The sequence below is a fragment of the Vicugna pacos genome, chromosome 19 (genome assembly GCF_048564905.1).
Source record: "Vicugna pacos chromosome 19, VicPac4, whole genome shotgun sequence".
NCBI lineage: Eukaryota > Metazoa > Chordata > Mammalia > Artiodactyla > Camelidae > Vicugna > Vicugna pacos.
The window spans coordinates 16,626,897-16,648,544 of record NC_133005.1 but is presented as its reverse complement, the minus strand read 5'-3'; the positions used below and the strand labels follow the sequence as shown (position 1 = coordinate 16,648,544).

The 21,648-nt window shown below is 39.9% G+C and overlaps 1 protein-coding gene and 1 long non-coding RNA gene across 2 annotated transcripts in view; one reads left to right on the top strand and one right to left on the bottom strand.

The window, feature by feature from the left end:
- The window catches only part of PAK5 (p21 (RAC1) activated kinase 5), a 248,165-nt gene that overhangs the window by 203,250 nt on the left and 23,267 nt on the right, over positions 1-21,648 (bottom strand). The window lies entirely within an intron of this gene.
- Positions 11,169-15,947, top strand: LOC140687389 (uncharacterized). The gene is made up of 3 exons (XR_012061640.1): positions 11,169-11,321; positions 13,657-13,798; positions 15,874-15,947. It is a non-coding gene; the product is annotated as an uncharacterized lncRNA (long non-coding RNA).

Sequence of the window (21,648 nt, the reverse complement as noted above, 5' to 3'; positions counted from 1 at the left end):
TAAGTGTTTCCGAATCATTCGCAGTGCAGCTGCTAAAAATGGCAAAAAAAATTATTCCTCCTTGAAATTACATTTAAGTCAACAGAAAAGAGCACTGATAGAATCATAGTGTTGGCTTAGCTTTATTAACAATGACTTATCTGACACATATCAAGTTCACATACATCAGCATTCACCTTAAGTAGGAAGTGACCCATTCTATAGATCAGAAAAATAAGGCAGAGTGGAAAGTTACTTGCCTGGTTTCATAAAGGTTGATAGTAGTCTAGCCCTCCTTCTCTTTCCTTTTCAAGTCCCCCCCACCCCTCTCTCTACTCCAGCCCCTGTAGTAACTTTGCTGTCCTCAGAAACAGCAAGTTTGCCCCCTCCTGCTAGCCCTTGCACTGGCTGTACCTGCTGCCCTGCGTGCTGTTCCCCTAGATTTCCACGTGGTGTGCTCCTGCCCTTCCCATTCCTGCACTTTACTTTGAATCCAACACAGCTTCTGTCTCCCCTAATCATCCCCTACTTCTTACTTCTTTTGAACTTTGGGGAGCTAGGAGAATGGAAGAATGCGAACAGTCCCTTGGGCAAGTCACTTATACTCCCTAAGCCTCTGTTTCTTATTTAGAAAATAGAAAAACGAATGCCTATTCTGCATGGTTATGGAAAGGATTTGGATGTACATAAAAGAGAGCCAGTGTATGTATTTGTGTGTACATTTACAGTGGTGTGCTGGTAAGTGTTTAGCAACTGGCTCTCAAAAATAAGTTCCTGACACTGCTACCTCCAGATGTGGGAATGGATGTGCAGTAACAGTCCCTTGCACAGTCTTTCCCTGATACATGCAATAGATGTAAATAACCCCAGGAGCATAGATTACAGTAAAGTGTGGTAAACTAAGGAGTAAGTGGTGAGTTTTGACTGTTTATTACTTTTGCAAATAAAATTTGTTTTAATTGTGTATTTACATAACTGAATTTTTAATAATGGCCGAAAGTTGGTTGGCTCTGGCACACTGCTCTCCAGGTGTGTGCCCAGGGTGGGGGTGGGTCACGCACAAACCCACCAGATAAGCCAAAGCCCATGCTAGTTACAGGAAGCAGTATTTTCATTGTTTCCTCTAAGCAGATATAAATGAAAGAAAGTGCTGCTCTGTTTGAATGTGATTTTACATTACTGATGCCTCGTGGAGCTGTGGCAGGGACTTCTGTGCTAATGCACAGAAACTGAGCCATGTTAAAAAAAAAAAAAACAACTGAGAATCTCAAAGGAACTTCACTCAAGGAACCGCAGAAAATGTGACTCCAACAAAAGCCAGTGATCCATCACTGATGAGCGTTTTGTTACAAGAGACATGTGGCCTCTTAACTGAAACCTCCCCATGACAGATTTCCGAAAAGCTTGTTCAGGGTATGTACTCAGGTCATTGCCAACCCAGAAAGGCTTTAAATCAAGGTCAGGGTGAAATCCTTCCACATCACCACCCAGATCCTAAACTGCCAACCTGCCTCAGCTGTGTTAAGATCCCAGTGGGGGAATACGATCAAAGCAGGGCAGAGAAACACTCCAGTGTTAGCTTCAACATGAGAACTAGAAGAAGGTGAGGGTTCTGCAGTTAAAAGGTACTACTGTTGGGCAGACGCATCCCAGAGATAAACCTGGTTCCTACTTTGCGAAACAACAAAAGGCATCACAGGAAGTGCCTTGTCCTTCCCTGTTCTCTGCTCACATCCAAGCCACCGTTTTGATTTCAACTTTGTTGAAATTACATACAGTCAGCCTTCCATATCCGCAGTTCTATTCCTGCACATCCAACCAACCACTGATCAAAGATATTCAGAAAAAAATTACAGAAAGTTCCAAAAAGCAAAACTTGGATTTGCTGTATGCTGGCAACTATTCAAATAGCATTTACATTGTATTTATAACTATTTATACAGCATTTACATTGTGTTAGGTAGTATATCTAGAGATGATTTAAAGTAAACAGGAGGATGTGTGGAGGTTATATAAATACACTACCCTGTTTTATATGAAATATGAGCATCCTCTAATTTTGGTACCCACGGGAGGTCCTGGAATCAATCCCCGGTGGATACAGAGGGATGACTATATTTGGGCCAACATATGCATGACTCCATCCATCACTGCAAGTCCCTCTTCTTATTCCTCATGTGTTACATATGAAAGAGGTTCAAAGACTCAGCTTAATTCTAGCATTATCCCATCACCCATCATCATAAAGCAGAGAGAAAAGCAATTAAACCCAAGGGGTAAAACTTACCTGGAGCCAGGTAGCAAGGGAACACAGCCATGCAGGTAAGTCTCAGGTCTTAAAGCTTTCAATGACCAATCACTAAGTAAGGATGTAAAAGGATCTACAGGTGAATAAAGGCCCCAGACTGGTCCTCAGATCTCCTGGTCTATTCACCAAGATGTACCTTGAAATGTGGACTCTGGAAATGAGTAATTTTAGAATAAGGCCAGTGGAAGACCTTAAGAGTGTTCCTGGTTGAGCTGTATTAGAGCTCACAGTATGCGGTTTGTGCTGAATGAATCACTTATTTGTAGAAGTTACATGCTAGCTTGCCTGCAGTCAAACCCCTTTGGGTTATTCAAGTACTTCTGAACATTTCTGTAAGATCTCCACTGCTGTCTTGCTTCTTTATAGAAGACTATATGTGCTAGAAATTATTTGCAACTCTTTGACCAAGCAGGCATCATTTTGGCTTCAATCTTGCCGCCAACCTACATTTCTTGGGGACAGATGGCTATCAAACTGCTCTTCCATCCATTTGGAATACACACCAGATGTCCTCGCAAATCAAAGTGAAATCCTAGGCTGTTAAAGGTGTGAGCACTTACGCTCTAAGTTTAAAACTCACTTAACTTTCAATTCTTCCAATAGGAAGAAAAAAGTTGCCATGAAGCCATTCCTTTGTTTTTCCTGGAACAAGGCTTATATGAAGTTTTTGCTCTTACCACCATCATTAGTATTAAAGGTGACTTCAAGAACACCGCAAGCTAGACCCTGTGCAGACTATGAAGGGTTCACTACACTGAGTGGATGTTTTCTGGCACTGTGCCTGAAGCCTCCTTTCTTGGTGCCATACATGGCAGTGTAGGGAATACTGGAAAGACCAGGATTTTGGGGGGAAAGCCAAGGGACTAACTCCTGAATGTCTTACTGAGTCTCCAGGAGAGGCTGAAATAAAGCATCCCCTTTCTCTTAATCTCCAAAGACTGTTATCAAGACACTCCTGAAGACCATATGGGCATCAGTCAAAAATTGCCCTGAGAAAAATATCAATAGGACTACATAGTTCATTTCTCCATAATCCTAACTAAACACATGAATTTGCAAACAGATGCTGATGCAAATCAGGAAAGGAGGGGGTGTCCCCCCATACCCAAGATGCAAGCAAATGCAAAAGCATCAGCTTGAAGAAATTTAGGAAGGAGCCGTCAGAGAATTTACCTTAAGGAACTTCCTCCTCCAGCCTAGCTTCCTCCTCCAACTTCCAAACAGCTCCCCCGTGACAGCTCAAAGAGCCTGGCTCATGCTAAGGCACAGAGAACTGTACCCCAAAACTTCCTCTACTGGGTCTGTTGTTGGGTTTGAAACTCCTGCAATAAACCACTTTGGCTCAAGGCTTTGAGGACCAAGGTGAAGATAAAAACCACACCCTGCTATTATTAAGCCATGGCATTGCATACAAAATAAACGTGTTTATCTATTATGGTGCAAATAGTGCGAAAGGGGCCCCAGGAAAGATAAGTTTTTGTTTTGGAGTGAAGCGTGGGCAGAGGAAGAAAGGGGAGAGAGGAACTTACTCCAAGGCGTGAGGCAGCGGGAGGCAGAAGGTTTGGGTGAGAATGTTACATAAAGGGAGAATGGTCGCTAAAAAAAGCCACTGATGAAGACTTCTCTTATTTCACAGTCTGATCTTGGAGCAAGGAAGAGGAAAGAGGAGAGAGTACTTCTGAAAACAAATTGCCCTGAATGCAGAGTTGATCTCAGATCCAAGCAAGGCTAAGAAGAAAAGGGGAAAATATTAATGCATAAGCAACTCAGTGAAGAACACAGCCACCGTCCATGACCACGGATTGGATGCACGCTGCTGCAGAGGTCAAGTGGTGAGCTACAGGCACTCACATGCTCAACTTCCTTTTACGTTATAAACTGAATTCTTGGTTTTCTCCAAAGCCCCATCTGGTCATCACTCCACTTGTCCTCCCTTTTATCATCAAGCGCCACAGAAGCACAGCCTTCTCTGGGGACACCTTATCCTCTGCCATCCACTGGCCCCTTGATATTTCTCTTACAGTAGGGGTAACTGTGATTCCCTATTGACCAAAAGCGGTGGGATCTGGTCCTCATCTTTCCTGGCCTCTCGGCAGCACTGGGAATGGACGAGTGGGCTGTCTCCCACCTCCCGCACCCTTCCTTCTCCTGGGTTTGTGCCTCCCACGTAGAGATCAATTTTCAGGCCCATTTCATTGCCCTCCCCTTACACGATTGTGAAAGCCAATATACAGCATCATTTGCTCTACTTTTTCTCACTGCACTGTGTCCATTCACTGCCATCAGCCACAGCTCCCTTGTAGATGACTTTAAAATCTCCACTTTTAGTTCAGATATCACCTCTAAGCTCTGGACAGATACCCCAATTCCCTGCATCCAGACAGATTCACCAGCCTGCCTTTAGGCACCTCAAAGTCCCCATGTCTGTCCATGACTGAATTCCTTGTATGTCCTCACAAACCTGCTTCAGCTCCTCATCCATTGGGAATTTTGGTGAGTGACCCACCACTCAGCCAATCACCAGAGCTGGGACCTTGGGAATTATCTTGGATTCCTGTCTTTCCAACACGTGCCAGCAAGGTGAGTGCCCCCTCTGCCTTTACCACTTCTCTCTCTTTCTCTTTATCTCTCTTTCTCTCTCTCTCTCTCTCTCTCACACACACACACACACACAAACACGCAATTTCCAAATACCAGCCACCCCTATCTCTCTCTGGCCATCCAACCTCTTTGTCCACCTGTGAAGTAGGCTGGGTGTCGACCTGACTCGCCAAGAGCAGCAAGGCCTTCAGCAGGTGGGCTGAGCAGGCACAAACAACCCACCCATCCATCTAAAAAAGCGTTTTAAAATGTACAGCCTCAAACAAGATGCTGGTGCCTAAACCAAAAAGACCCTGGTAATTACTTTGCATAAACCAGCTTTATATCTAAGGCCTGAGCACTGGTGATAAAGCAAAGAAAAACTCCTGTAAAAAGGCATCTGGGTGGGTGGGGCAATTTTCCTGGGGGCCCCTCCCTATTGACTCCGTGGCTTCCCTTAGGCTGCTGGCTCCACCTGGTGTGGCCCCTTCCGGGTCTTTGGAAGGCTTTGCCTGGAAGGACTCAATCCAACTGAAACCTTCCCACGGAAGCTGCTTCTGCCTGCATACCCCCCACAGTGAAGGAAGTCAGGAACATCCTTATTTACTCATCTGCCTACCTCCCTTACTCAACCAGAAGCACCTTAAGTGACAGGGCTGGGCTTGCCTACTTTGGATCCTCCCAATATACATCATGTAGGAAACACTTGTTTATTCAATAGATTGATAAATAAATGAGTGAACAACCTGTGAAAAGAAAATCTGACAGCTTTACACTGGCAGGGAAAATAAATGAGAATATGTTGTGTATTTAAAGGATCCATTCCAAGTAACAAGAAAGTCACAGAATCCAAGATACCATGTCTAAGGGGGAGGAGAAGCTTGGTGATCATGGTGAACAAAATCCTGGTCCTGGCCCCTGGACTGAGCCAATCTCCCGAATTAGAAAGTCACGACAGTTTCGCCTCTGAGCCACGAATCAAGTGCTTTTCAGCAGCGCTGTTTATAGGAATTACACTCCTCAGCCCATCAACAGTGCAGGGAGTTCTTTTCACCTGAAGATGTAGCCAAGAATTGCCGGGAACCTTTGAGGGGGGATGGTAATTTATGGCAGACACATCTCTGAACACATCTCCAATTTAATTTTCGAGAAGCATTAAGTGGAGGCAGTCCTTTTGAGAATACCTAATAACAGACCTCAAAGAAACAAGCCCAAAGAAATGTATTTGAATAGAAAGCTGGAGAATACATTACCATCTCAGAGGTGACTGACAACTCATTTCTATTTTACTACATGTTATATTAGTAATCCCAGCAAAGCAATATTTTCAGAAAGCAAGACTACGTGAGAGATTCTAGGTTACAGGAGATATAATTAACCTCGGATCAAGTGCCAACTTGGCACCTGAAATCCTTCTAGGAATCAAGCAGGGAACGACTCAATCAATCAAGAAAGCATGCAGAAAGCTAGCAGGCGGGCAACCTAGACGATGCTTGCTTAGAGGAAAGGGACTAAATCAAGCCGGCACTGCTGCATCACCAGTGCTCCTTGAAAGCTTAGAGGAGAACCTTTTTTTTTTACATCACCGTGATAGTGCTTCATCAATTCCTCAGCACATAAAGGATGCTGTTTTGTCCAACACAGGCAGAAGAGTTTAAGAATCTTTATCAACACAGTGGCCACTCCCTCTACCTCTCAGTAATTTCATTAGGACTAATTTCATTCATTTATTCAGTAAGTACCAAGCCTGCAGCAGACACCGGGCTACCTTCCTAGAGAGATGAACTATCTCGTTAAACCTTGTGAATATCACTCTTGGGTAGCAAAAGCATAAAACAAATGAGTAAACACATAAATGTTTTTAAAAGGTAAGATCTTAATAAAGCACTATGGGTCAGGCTACCATATCCATCAATAGGTTACCTAGAAGCACCTACAGGGTAGTCAGGGAAGGTGGCAAGAGAGCCGACTCAAGAGTGCTGCAGAATTATGAGACAATTCAGAGGGAGAAGAAGGCACAAGTTGATGGAGTTGCGACCTCCAAGGAAGTGGATGTAAATCACGGAACATCTTTGCATGAGTAATGAAGACGAATAGGACAGGGCTGCAAACAGAAAGATGTGGATTCACAAACTGTGGTCCTGGTGAAGGAGACACAGCAGGTGAATAAGGATAGGAGGTTTGGTCAGAGTGTAGGATGGATGCACCTGGGATGCTGAAGGCTATAGTGTTTCTCGTCAGGGCAGGATCCCAAGAGTGACCTCGGAAGAGTGAAGTTAAGGTAAATTACACTAAAATGTTACCAGAAAAGAGAAGAGCAAGGAACTAGAGGAGAAATGTGGATACACTGTTTCCCCATCTTTGGAAAGTTGATCATAAAGATGTTTGCTGAAAGTCAGTGCTTCAACTTTCCTTAAAGCAACAGTCCGTGCATCTGACAGTTCTTTCTTTTTTCCCCGCAAGTTTCACACACTCAGTAACAGAATAATCACGACTTAAGAATATGAGGTTCCCTGGATGGCTTTTCTTCTCACTCCCACTCTTTCATGTCTTCTCTTTCTTGCTGCACATGTATCTTCTTTCCCCATGAGACTGTGACATCTACTCCATGCCCCAGATGCCCAATGGATACACTCCACTTAAACTCAGCTTCCAACACCTAGAGGAGCAACACCTTGCCCTTCTGGATTCAAGATGATGTCCATAAATATGCTCAGATGTGCATTACAAATATTAACTAAGTATCAGGAGACCCTGAATCTCCCCTGGGCACTCATTTTCCAAGATGATCATGTCACGAAGGCCATGTCAAAGAAGCCAGTCTCTAGGCAAAGAAAAGCAAGATTGAGTTTTGAGTTTTCTGTTTCCTATAGGGAACTGCTGCATATTTATAAACTTTCTAAGTTGTAAGTACTACACATTTTTATCACTGCCTCTACACCAAAGGAATTTATACAATTAATGATTTTTCCATCAAAGTGAAAGGCATGCACCTGGCCAAGTAAACCATTCTAAAACGATTAAAGAGTATTTTGCCACAGAAGCATTGAAATGCCTCTTTAAATAACTTAATTACACTATTGATCCTGTTTACTAACAAAAATTTGGAAATCAGAAGGCACAGTGAAATCCAACCATAATTCCACCACCCTCAAAGGAAAACCCTCATATTTACCCTTTGTCAGATACCCAGTTTTGGAAAAAAGATGGATCCTACTGTATATGTAACCTCTAGAAGTGCCTGGCACATAGATAATAAAATATTTGTAGCCAATGAATACAAATGTACATACTGTTTTGTAATCTACTTCAAAAGATCTTTATATTTTCAAAGCAAGATGTTATAAAAGGAATCTTTGCAAGTTACAAAAATTTAAAAATCCAATAGTTCTGAAAGGGATGAAATAAGAAATTCTTCTCACTCCATACTGCCAAATTCCTTGGAAGAAATCCCTGTAGAAATCCTGGAAATTGACATAGGAAGAGAGAAAGACATATAGATATAAATCTGAAGATGCAGCTTAAAAAAATGGTATTAGTCTATATCGTGTTTAGCAATGGGTTTTTTTCCACTTAGTATTTCTTAAATGTGTTTCCTATATCAGCATGTATAAATTTACTTCTTTACAGAGGATTCATGTGGATTGTCCTATAACTTAATCACTAAACTGATGGACCTTTACATCATGGCCGGGTTTTTTTTTTTTTTTGCTGTTAAAAGCAATGCTCCAATAAACATCACTCAGCCTCCCAACAAATACTTACTTAGCACCCGTGCACTGTACAATGAGCTAGATTCTGGGGATTTAGATGTTAACAAAACAGCTAAGATTTCTAACTTCACAGAATCCATGAACTACAAGAGGAGACCAATGAGCAAGAAAAGTGAACGTATCCTTTCAAATCTTAATTTGTAGTATGAGGGAAAAACAAGAGGAAGTGACGTATCAGATGGGCAGGAAGGTCTCATTGAGGACATAACCAGGAAGTTGGGACCTCAAGGATGACAAAGAGGGAGGTTTACAGCAAATGTCAAGGTGCCAGTGGGCAGTCTTGTTTTTAGGAAACTGAAAGACAACAAATATGGCTACAGCACAGAGCATACAGACCAGGGCTGGGCTGGAGAGTAAGAGATGGGTGAGTTTGGTAGGATGCTAGCTAAAAATTTTACATTTTATTCCAAATGTGATAGGCAGTAGGAAACCACCAAAAAGTGGTAAGTAGGGGAGTGCCATGATCTGATTTGCATTTTCAAAAGATCCTTGTGCAGGAAATGGATTGAAGAAAGGCAAATAAGGAGATCTGCCATGGATTAAAGTCAAAATATGGTGATGGATTAGATACAGCAGGTAAGACAGGGAATTGTCAAAGGACCCCTGCTGAACTGGGAACAACTGGGTAATGCCTTTTTCTGAAACAGGGTCAAAATGGGAAAGGAGTTGGGCTGGGGAAAAATCTAGAGTTCCACTATGAAGACATCAATTTTGGGTTGCTTATGAGATAACCAAGTAGAGACACCAATTAAGTAAGTTTGATTGTGACAGTTTGGATTTCAGCATAAAGATGTGAGCTACCTATAAAACAAAAGCTTTACCAACTTATGAATGGTTGGATATCATATGATAGAAATGAACTTATTTACAAAACAAACAGACTCACACACATAGAAAACAAACTGACGGTTATCAAAGGGGTAAGGGGGAGGGATAAATTAGGAGTTTGGAGTTTGGGATTAACAGATATACACTACTTGCTACACATAAAATAGGTAAACAACAAGGTCCTACTGTATAGCACAGAGAATGATATTCAATATCTTATAGTAACCTATAATGGAAAAGAACCTGAAAAAGAATATATATCTATACACACACACACACATGTATACACATATAACTGAAACACTTTGCTATACACCTGAAACTGACACATTTTAAGTCAACTGTACTGAAATAAAAAATAAATAAAATCTTTTTGAATGACTATATAGGAAAAGAAGGTTGAGAGAAGAGAAGTGATACAATCTGTAGACATCATTCAGAGAAGGTTGTTCTGGCAAAGGTGTCAGTGGGGAGGGTAACTGGGTCAAATGTTACACAGAATAGGATTAAGAAGTCTATTAGACTGAGAGGCTGGGAGAGGTCAGGAAATCCATTCCAGTGGCATTTGGGGGGCAAAACCAGATTGGAATGTGTTAACCAGTTGCTGGAAGGTAGGAGAAAGTATACAAAGACAAATCTTTGGAGAAGTTTCACTTTAAAAGTCTGCAGAAAAGTGGAGTAATTTTAAGCGTCCTAGGGTCAAGAAGAAATTAAGGCTGAAAACTTCTCAAACCTAAAGAAGGAAACAGATATCCAGGTACAGGAAGCACAGAGGGTCCCAAACAAGATGAACCCAAACAGACCTACTCCAAGACATATCACAATTAAAGTGGCAAAAGTTAAAGAGAGGATTCTAAAGGCAACAAGAAAAAAAAAAAAAACCAAGGGTCAGTTACAAGGTAACCCCTGTAAGGCTATCAGCTGATTTCTCTACAGAAACCTTGCTGGCCAGAAGGGAGTGGAAAGATATACACAAAGTCCCCAAAGCAAAAAACCTGCAACCTAGGATACTCTACCCAGCAAGATTATCATTTAGAATGGGAGAGAGAATTTCTCAGATAAGCAAAAACTAAAAGAATACAGCAATACTAAACCTATCCTAAAAGAAATATTGAAAAGTCTTCTCTAAGAAGAAAAAAAGCAGGAATCCATAGGAAAGGTAAATACATAAAAGGACTGAAGATCACTTAAGTAAGCCAGAGCAGAGATTAAAAAATAATTTAAAATTCTATGAAAGGGATTATAACTACAATGAACAGGCAAAAGATAAACATGAAGATGTAAAATAGGACATCAAAAAGTCACAAAATGTGGGGGAGGGGATAAGAAAATGTCAATCTACCAGAATGTGTTTATCTGACTCCCAGTCTTAAGCAAGTAGATGTAGTTATGAGTTAACATACTTGAAAACCAGGGTAGACACAAATCAAAAACATACAATAAAGTTGGGGCTTATGAATTTGCAGTGACACCAATCCACCAACTATGATTCTCTCAAGTACTCGTGAAGAGCTGGGTTCCTCCAGGGCAGTGCTCCTCAAAGCATGTCCCCCAGACCAGCAATGTCAACCTCACCTGATACCTTATTAAAATGCAAAGTGTCAGGTTCCACCCTAGACTGACTTACATCACAGTGCCCTGGGTGGGGCCCACCAGTCTGTTCTCATCTGCCCTCCAAGTGATTCTGATACGCTGGAAATTCTAGGAAACCACTAAACTTGGGAGAGTTTGTTTTGCCATGTAAACATAAAAGAGAGAGGAGAAAAAAAAGAATTAAAGTGTATCTGCAAGGATGATGATACTGATGGTCCATGGAATAAAAACCGGATAAGCAGCAAACACATCCTTTACAGGTATCTTGGTCCCTCCTAGGAAAAATTTTTTTTAAATTTTATTTCATTTTGTGGGGTGGAGATAATTAGGTTTATTTAATTTTTTTTTAATGGAGGTACTGGAGATTGAACCCAGGACCTCCTGCTTGCTAAGCGTGCACTCAACCACTGAGCTACACCCTCCCTCCCCAAGAAAAATTCATTTTAAAAAGTATTGTTCTTGAAGGAAAGGTGTGCATGCTTTAGACTGTGATGCATATTGCATGGTGGACCTCTAAAAGTTTCACCTAACTGTTCACTGGTCCACAGAGTAAAAGAATGCACTGTATCTTTGCAATAATTTTCTCCATTACTGTTCACTTAGTAGGTGAAAATGGTACCTCTCCTTTGGTTGGTGTTTTTATGTTTGTTTTATGCTGTGCTTGCTTATCTCTTATTGGACTTATGTCCCTAAAATGAAATGTGTAAGAACAGTGTGGGGGGCACCTCACAACAACATCAGAGAGAAAAACCAGAGAAGTTTTAACTGGAACATGCAATAAATTCAGAGTGCCAAAATAATATGGCTGTATTCATAGAATGTGCATCCTGTTCTCCTGCAGTGATATTCCCACTCAGTTCTGTCCTAGGGAGATTCCTATGGGTCTTTTGTGGGTTTTTTTTTCTTTTTGGGGGTGGGGAGCTAATTAGGTTTTATTATTTATTTATTTTAATGGAGGTACTGGGGAATGAACCTAGGACCTTGTGCATACTAAGCAGGCACTCTACCACTGAGCTATACCCTCCCCCTCTATGTTTTCATTTTGGTTTTTTGGTTTTGGGTCTTTTTTTAATTACTTTTTGTTGTTTGTGTTGTTGTTGTTGTTTGTGTTGTTGTTTTTTGGAGGAGGGAGGCAATTAGGTCTATTTATTTTTAATGAAGGTACTGGCGATTGAACCTAGGACCTCGTGTATGCCATGCACGCAATCTACCACTGGGCTACACTCTCCCTCCTCCTATGGGTCTGATTCAGTCCTGGATACCACACTTTGAGAAAGAGATTCATAATCTAGAATTCAAGTGTAATGATAAAGTGCCCTCCGAGACCAGACCTGAAACATAGTTCAGTTTTGGGAATATCTGGGCTAAAACAGAGACTTCTGTGGAGGGAAGAGACCAACATGACATCCATAAAAAAATATGTGAATAACTGACAGATGAAAGACAGTGTAGAAGTCATCACCACAAATCTTTAAAAGTGAGTCAAGGGTAGAATTTATAAGGAGACAACATCTCTCAGAATATATCCTAATGAAACAGAACTTTCTTCTCCAATGCTCCAGGATTTCAAAGCCGAGGATGTAAGGCAGTAGCTAAAGGCTAGAACAAAAATCTTTACCCTCTTCTCTAACTCTGAGATTCACAATGCCCTGAGGCTTCCAAACTCCACTTTCATAGAGATATACTCACTGTGCTTCTGTTGTTTACATTTCTGACATGGTCTGTTTTCGAAGCAAAGGATCTGAGCTTCTCATTTCGCATGGAGTGAAAGGTCATCTTTGTTTCTGCAGCTTTGAGTGTATCATCCAACCAATATCACAAGAGTGTGCATTTAAATTCACACCTGTTTATCATGTAGCTGAATATCTGTTTGAACTCTGTGCCTATGAGACGGCAAGAACAATGTACCCACAGACATTTTCCTTCCCAACATCCTTGAGCTAGAACTAGTTTTGGCACAGACTCACAGACACAGTAAACAAACTTATGGTTAGCTGGGGTGGGGGGAGGGTAAGGAGGTGGGAAGGGACAAATTGGGAGTTCGAGTTGTATGGATATTAACTACTATATATAAAATAGATAAACAACAAGTTTATACTGTATGGCACAGGGAACTATATTCAATATCTTGTAGCAACCTATAATGAAAAAGAATATGAAAATGAATATATGTATATATAAGTATGACTAAAACATGTTGTACGCCAGAAATTGACATACTGTAAACTGACTATACTTCAATTAAAAAAAAGGACTAGTTTTGACAGAATGATAAAATAGGACCAGCAGGAAAGAAATGAATGTGCAATACCAGACCCAGAGTTTGAATTTACAATGATGCCATTCATCGTGGTTCTTTTGGTAGATTTACTTCCAATATCTTTGTGGCTCACGAAGTGACTGATTTTGGCCTAAGAACCTTGGCTACCTCCACAATCTACTCTCTAAGAAGTAAATCTAAGTCATAGATGTCAACCTACTGCCAACCTGCTCTTTTCCTAAGGAGATTAAACTGGCATCCCAAACATAACTGGCCCCTCTCACCCACACACCTCCCTCCACTAAGGAGTGAGGGATTCTACACTATGATTCCAGCCCTGGGAGTGCAGACACCACAGGGAGAAGCCAAATGCCCTGCAGAAACGAAACCGCGAAAGACGGGAATATAAAGACAAATTCTGAAAATTCAAAGACTGGAGGAGAGTTTGGAAAAGTCTTCTAACAGTAGCACAGGCAGGTAAGAGGGGGTATCTAATTGTCCAGTTCACTCATACAAACTTATTTTTTCCTGTAAGGTATGGAATTAGTAAAGGAAAAGAATAGGGGTGGAGGTTTCAACATTACTCTGTGCCTCTATGGGAAAACCATGAACATCTTACACAGATAACCCCTATCAAGAAGGTTTTCAGGTCACGGCTGAGGATAGTTTAGTGGGTCACTTTTCCCTTCATTGCCATCTGCAAGGCGAAAAGGGACACTGGCTGGAAATACTTCCTCGCTGTGGGGTAAACATTAGGCACAGCACACCCAGCTAATTCCTTCTCCTCTGTCGTCCATGAAAAGCCTCAAATTTTCAAACTCAGCTAAGTGCTAATGTCAATCTCAGAGATGCTGAATTTTCATTTGACAAAAATAATTAGCTAGTACCCCCGACATATCCCACAACAATACCCTGCTCTGTTCTAAATGAAGATTTTCCTCTTCTGTACTTAAGGAAGTAGCAAGTTTTTAGACAAAGATTTTTCGAGAGTTTCTTAATCACTTCAAAAAAACTCTGAAACTCTGCTCCCTAAAAACAGAAGACATATATTTTTAAAGTGTGCATGTGTGTCTGTGTAACATATAACGAGGTAAACTTCTGCCAGTTAGAAAAAAGTAAAATTTTTTTCTCTAGAAAAAAGTAAACAATTTTTTCTCTAGAAACAAGTAAAAATTTTCTCTAGAAAAAAGTAAAAAAAAAAATTTTCTCTAGAAAGAAGTAAAATTTTTTTCTCTAGAAAAAAGTAAAATTTTTCTCTTCATCCCCACCATGATTTCTAATTCATTTTAATCAAATGTGATATTTGGCAAGATTTGTAATTCCACATTTGAGTAGAATTAAACCTTATTAATTCAGATTCATTGTAGGAAAGGCCAGAATGAATTAAAGTATCTCAATTTTGAATAGCTTAAGATAAATTAATTAATTCCACCTATTAAAGTAACTCAGGCTGAAGGCCACTAAGATACCACAGAGGAGGGGGGTCCAAGGCAAAGGTTGCTGCTTCATCAGAGTGAAATCTCAGGAAGCAAGAGTGAGGGACGTGGGAACTGAAACAGAAAAGCAAAAAGAGCCAAGACAAAAAGACTTTATGTCTGTGCATCTGTTTCTGCTTTGTAAATAAGTTTATTTGTGTTATTTTTTAAAAATCCCACATGTAAGTGATATTATATGGTATTTGTCTTTCTCTGTCTGATTTACTTCACTTAGTATGAGAATCTCCAGGTCCATCTATGTTGCTGCAAATGGCATTATTTCATTCTTTTTAATGGGTTGTTAATAAAAACAAAACAAAACAACATAAAAACGCTTTACAGCACTGGCCACCACTACGGGTGAAGGATTTCTCCTGATCACATGGGACCGTCCTCTGAGAAGCTATGATGGTTCTTAGGACAGTGGGTCTAGGGGAAGAATTTAACTGGCTTTTGTTTCTGGTCAAAGATTAGCCCTTTGGGGCATTTATTTCCCATATTTCTGGGTGTGCATCTGTGTACGATAAGCAGGATCTCATGGAGTCCCACGCTTTGGACACAAACAAAGGAGGCTTAGAAAGGCGAAGGACTCAGGCAACACATGAGGGGAAGCCCAGTTGAATTTGTGAGATGGTGACTGGAGGCCATGAGCTGGTGGGACTGTGGTGACCAGAAGAAGGGACAGGTGAGGCCAAGAGGATCTGCATATAAACAAGGGTTAATGAGGACATCACTAAATATGGGAGAAAAAGCTGGTGGGCATATGTTATCTGCTTTCACACATATTAAAGCGTCTGGGGGGAACCCCAGAAATTACTGTTGGCGGGAGAAACTTTTTAAGTGGGGGAAGGAGTCTTAATGGCAGATATTTTTATAATTTGACTTTTGAACTGTACCAAGGTTTCCTAGTCCGAAAGTTCAGTAATTTTCTAAAATTTAACTCTGAATAGGAAATAGGATGTAAGTATTTATTTTAAAATCATTAAGAAATATATAAATTTGGGCTAGGAATTGGAGAGGCTAGAAAAGTGAGGAGATAAAACAATTGCTCTAAATTCCCCACTTTGTTTTTTTCAGAGTAGGGATTGAAGAGATTCTGCACCAATCAAGAAACAAAAGTGTCAAAATATCCTTTACAGTATAGTGATGACTATTTGATATTTTAAACATATGCTTGCAGAACTCATATTAAAAACATTATTTAGTAAAAATTAAAGAGACGTTCCAATCCATGCCTTAACTATAGGCTAAATACAGAGCTGCTAACATGTTACCTTGGAAAGATTTCAAATAGAAGATCACCACTAACCCTAAGTCACTACTACTATTTGAAGAGCCCCAAAGCTTCCTGAAACATTTAGAAAACAATGATGGACAAACAAACAAACAAAGAAACAAAAAAATCAAGTGCTCCTAACTCAGAACATTGCCACTGTTATGAAAGCAAACACTGCACAAGAAGAGCTCATTTTAAAATGTGGGTTTACTAGAAATTGACATCCGGAATTAACAGCTGCAGTTGCCTGAAACTACAAAACCCCTTTACCGGGAAATCAATGACCGCTTACTGCTCCAAGCCCAGAGAGCACGAATCACATGCAAGGGCACATCTGTGTGCACATCTGAGAACTGTCGAGTGCAAGTTTCCCCAAAGTACTCCAGAAACATCAGTTTCCCTGAGAGGAAAGAGACAAATGCTCTGTCAGTGAAAATGAAGACACGCTACGTCCAGACAGTTAGGATGACTTAGTAAAGGCAAACAGGAAAATTAATTAGGAAGAGTCTAAGGATAACACATCAGCTTCAAAATAGACAATCTCTGGACAAAAAAAGGCAGATTAAGTGGACGTTGAAAAAGCTGATGTCATCAAGCACCTGTGATTATCTAAATAAATTTTTAGGCAAACATGATGCAATTATATCTGCATTAAAGTATCAAATGTAAGAGAAAAATAACCTGCCAATAGACATCTTCTGGGAAAAAGTAGAAATTAAAATAAATGGGAACATTGTAGTCAGTATGTTGTTCAGAAACCAATAAATCCCTTTCTCAATTAAGCATTTCTAACGCCATATATCTTTTTCCGTAAGCCCAGAAGTAAAATCCTGAAGCCGTTTCAACAACTATCCCCCAGATCTGACAGGTAAGGCATCCCATAGTGGCTGGAGAAGTTCATTATCTTCCTTGTATTAAAATAAAGGCAAAGACTAATATGCAAAAAAATTCATATATCAAATTAAGCATAACGATGCCTCCAGAGGCTCACTGGACGGCGTGGGTCATGGCTACGGGAGAAGCCTACCAAGCCCTTGCCATTAACAGCATGTCTTCTTCACAGCAGCACCTTCACAACTGGGGAACTTATAGAAATACAGACTCTCAGACCCCACCCCAGACTTATTGAATCAGAATCTGCATTTAATAAGAGCCCTCGTGAGTCGTATGCTCATTAAAGTTGGAGAAGCACTATCATGGTTTCTCAGTCCCCACCCCAGTATCACCCAGTGGTGCTTATATAAAATGCAGATTTCTAAGTACCTTTTCTGACTTGTTGAATCTTCAGGGATTGGCCAGATAGCTGTGGTAAACAAGCACTTCCCAGAAATCTTTCAAATCAGGTGCAGAAGACAGACATACACAGTTGGCCCTCCGTTAGTGTGGATTCCACCAATAGTGGATCAAAAATATTGGGGGGAATATTCCAAAAGGTTCTAAAAAGCAAAACTCTGATTTGCCACGCACTGGCAACTATTTACATAGCATTTACATTGTATTAGGTATTGTAAGTAATCCAGAGATGATTTAAAGTGTATAGGAAGATAATATATAGGTTATAGGCAAATACTATGCCATTTGATATTAGGGACTTGAGCATCCACGGATTTTGGTATCCCTGGGAGATATGAAGCCATCACAACATACAATGCCACAACCTTAACATCACCTCTAAAAGTTTCCTTTTTAAAAGTAACATCTACCCTCTTAAATTCTTAAATATGCAATATAGTAATTGTTACTGTATGTACTATGTAATACAGTAGATCTCTAGGACTTACCTTGCAGAGGTGAAACTACGTACCCTTTGACAAACACCTCCCCTCTTTCCCTAGCCCCTGGTAACCACTTACTTAACCTGCTACCTCCGAGATTAACAATTTTAGATTCCTGATGTAAGCGGGATCATGCACTATTTGGTCTTCTGTTCTAGATTATTTGGCTTAGTATAACATGTTCCAAGTTCAAGTTGTAACAAGTGGCAGAATTTCCTTCCTTTTTTAAGGTTAAATAATGTTCCTTTGCATGTGTATACCAATTTTTTTTTTCTGTTCATCTGTTGACGGACATTAAGGTTGCTTCCGCACCTTGGCTACTGTATATAGTGATGCCAAGAACACTGGGGTGCATGTATCCTTTCAAATTAGAGTTCCCTATGGATATATGCCCAGGAGTGGGATTGCTGGATCATATGGTAAGTCTATTTTTAGTTTTTTGAGGAATCTCCATACTGTTTTCCATAATGGCTGCACCAAACTACATTCCCACCAACAGTGTAGGAGGGTTCCCTTTTTTCCACAGCCTCTCCAGCATTTATCATTCATGGACATTTTAATGATGGCCATTCTGACTGGTGTGTGGTGATACCACATTGTAATTTTGATTTGCATTTCTCTGATAGTTAGCGATATTGAGCATTTTTTTATGTGCCTACTGGCCATTTGTATGTCTTCATTGGAGAATTGCTTGTTTAGATCTTCTGCCCATTTTTGGATTGGGTTGTTTGTTTTTTTCTTATTACATTATATGAGCTGTTTATATATTCTGGAAATTAAACCTTGTCAGTCACATCATTTGGAAATATTTTCTCCCATTCCACAGACATCCCTATTTTTTAAAGCTCCCCAGCCTGTAGCCAAAGTTGACAGCTACTTCTTTAGAAAGACACAAATATTAGCAATGCAAACTCAGAATCTATCGAAGGCAGTATTTCCTAGACTTAACTGCCAGATATTTGCTTTCTTGACATCTCCAGACACTATAATTTACAATTCCAACTTGAGTGTGTGTGTGTGTGTGTGTTTGGTGGGGGGAGGTAATTAGGCTTATTACTTATTTATTTTTAGAAGAGGTTCTGGGGGTTGAACCCAGGATTTCATGCATGCTAAGCATGCACTCTACCACTTGAGCTATACACTCCCCCTTACAATTTCAACTCTTGATACCACACTTGACATACTACTTTGACCAGCAGCTGTTAAAATTATCTCCTTGCCAAAGGTACTCTACCTGCTATTACCCCAATGGAGAAGCAGTTTAACACAGACTAATAAAAATTTGCAAAGTCACGTTTCACCATTTCTTGACATAGATGAATAAAAGAGTTACAAAGTTAACTTATACTATATATGCACTCACATATATATAAACACACACACACACATAAATACACACAGTTGAGACATTCAGGAAGTAAGCCTTCAAATAACGCTAGTGACATGGAAGACACTACCAAAAGCAGCTCACAAAAGAGACATCTGGTAGCCACATCAGCAATGGAAATGTAACAGTTTATATAGTTAGCCCGATTTGCTTCACATTTTCATAAATTCTGTGCTGCCTAAGCACTGTTTGAATAACTTCTTAATGACTGTGGAATATTTAAATCGAGTAAAATGAGCACCAGTTTACAAAGCTCTGGCCAATGATCTCCTCCTTACAAATGTATCTGCCTCCAAATCTGATCAAATTTGATTTCTTGAAATGTACTTATCCTCTCTGGTTTTCCTTTTGGTGAGACTGACCAAAGGCCATTCAGTAACTTTCTTTTTTTAATTGAAATATAGTTGATTTACAATGTTGTGTTAGTTTCTGGTGTACAGCATAGTGATTCAGTTATACATATATATTCTTTTTCATTATAGGTTATTAGAAGATACTGAATGTAGTTCCCTGTGCTACACAGTAAGACCTTGTTGTTTATCTATTTTGTACATAGTAGTTTATATCTGCTAATCCCAGACTCCTAATTTATCCCTCTTCCCCTTTCCCCTTTGGTAACCATAAGTTTGTTTTCTCTGTCTATGAACCCCTTTCTGTTTTGTAAACAAATGCATTTGTACCTTTTTTTAGATTCCACATATAAATGTTATCATATGATAGTTGTCCTTCTCTACCTGACTTACTTCATTTAGTATGACAATCTCTAGGTCCATCCATGTTGCTGCAAATGGCATTATTACATTCTTTTTATGGCTGAGTAGTATTCCATTGTATATATGTGTGTGTGTGTTATATACATATATATATATATATATATATATATATATATAAAATCACAACTTCTTTATCCAATCATCAGTCTATAGACATTCATTATGCTTATAAGGTTGAGACATATATATATATATAGTGCATTTATATGTATATAGTGTCTATTAAGGTTGCTTCTGTCTCTTGGCTATGGTAAACAGTGCTATGAACATTAAGATGTATGTATCTTTTCAAATTAGAGTTTTCTCCAGATATAGGCCATCTAGTAGCTCTTAAATGCTACTAAAACTTGCATACACTCTCTCCCATTCCCCTCCAAAGACATGTGTTCTTAGAATTTAGAGAAAAAAAGAAAAAGAGACAGAGACAAAGAGGCAGAGGCAGATAGAGACACAGTCAGAGATAGAGAAACAAAGACACCTACAGAGACAAAGAAAGAAGCTCTTGGTTTGTTTTACTAACAAAGAATGGTCTAGTAAAATGTAGGCCAGTCAAACGTTGGCACAGTGAAAACCATCTGTAATCTCCAGGTCTAACAACACGGAAAGAAGAAGACGGGGAGGAGACACTGTGACCAGAGGCTGACTCCTTCCACTCTGGCATTGGGCACACGACCCTGGGAGGCCAGATGGCCCGCAGAACCAAATGAGTATGGCTGTGGTCAACCAAGTTGGTCTCGACAACTAGAAGCTCAGGCAATCCTACAGCTACATGTCTATCTAGGTCTTGAAATTATTTAATCCAACACCTGAATACATGTAATTCTTTCAAAATATTATCTTACAGTATTCTTTAAAAATATGAAAGTGTCATATGTGCCATTATCCAGTGAAACAATGCAAAGTTGGGTGCTGGAAAAAGCTACTGTGTTCCCTCTGGCCCTCCCCATCCCTTCCGCACGTCCCACCCTTCATGGCCTGTGGAGTCAGAATGCTTTGGTCAAACACTGGCTTCACCAGTTTTCCTCTTGGTGACTTAAAACAAGGTGATTTCACCTCCATCAGCCCCAGTTTCCTTATTTTTCATAATAGGGATAAATTATATTAATTATAGCATCTACCTCACACACACACACACACATATACACATACACACTTAGTTAATAAATGAAAAATGCTTAGACCAGAGTCTGACACACAGTAACCACTCAAAACATGTTAGCTATTATTATTATTTTTACATCAGAAATTCCTTCAAGTAAATCTACATTACATAATATCCTTCATTATATTATGTAGGCCTATATATGTAACATATATTGATTAAGATGAGAGGCTCTGGTCAAACCTGGGTTGGAACCCAAGACACTTGCTAGGGGCCCACCTTTCACTGTCTGCTTTTCAAGAAACAATTCTGAGCAACAGCATGTGCTAACCACTGCCCTAACTCCTGATGACACAGTGTGAAAATAAAATACACTGTTATGAGAATCACAAGTCAAGGCACAGTCTGGGAGAGAATATTTGTAAAATATCTATCTAACAAAGGCCTTTTATTTGGAGTATATTTTTTAAAACCTCATAATCAATAAGAAAAACAGCCCAATGTTTTAAATAAACAAAAAAATGTAAACAAATACTTCA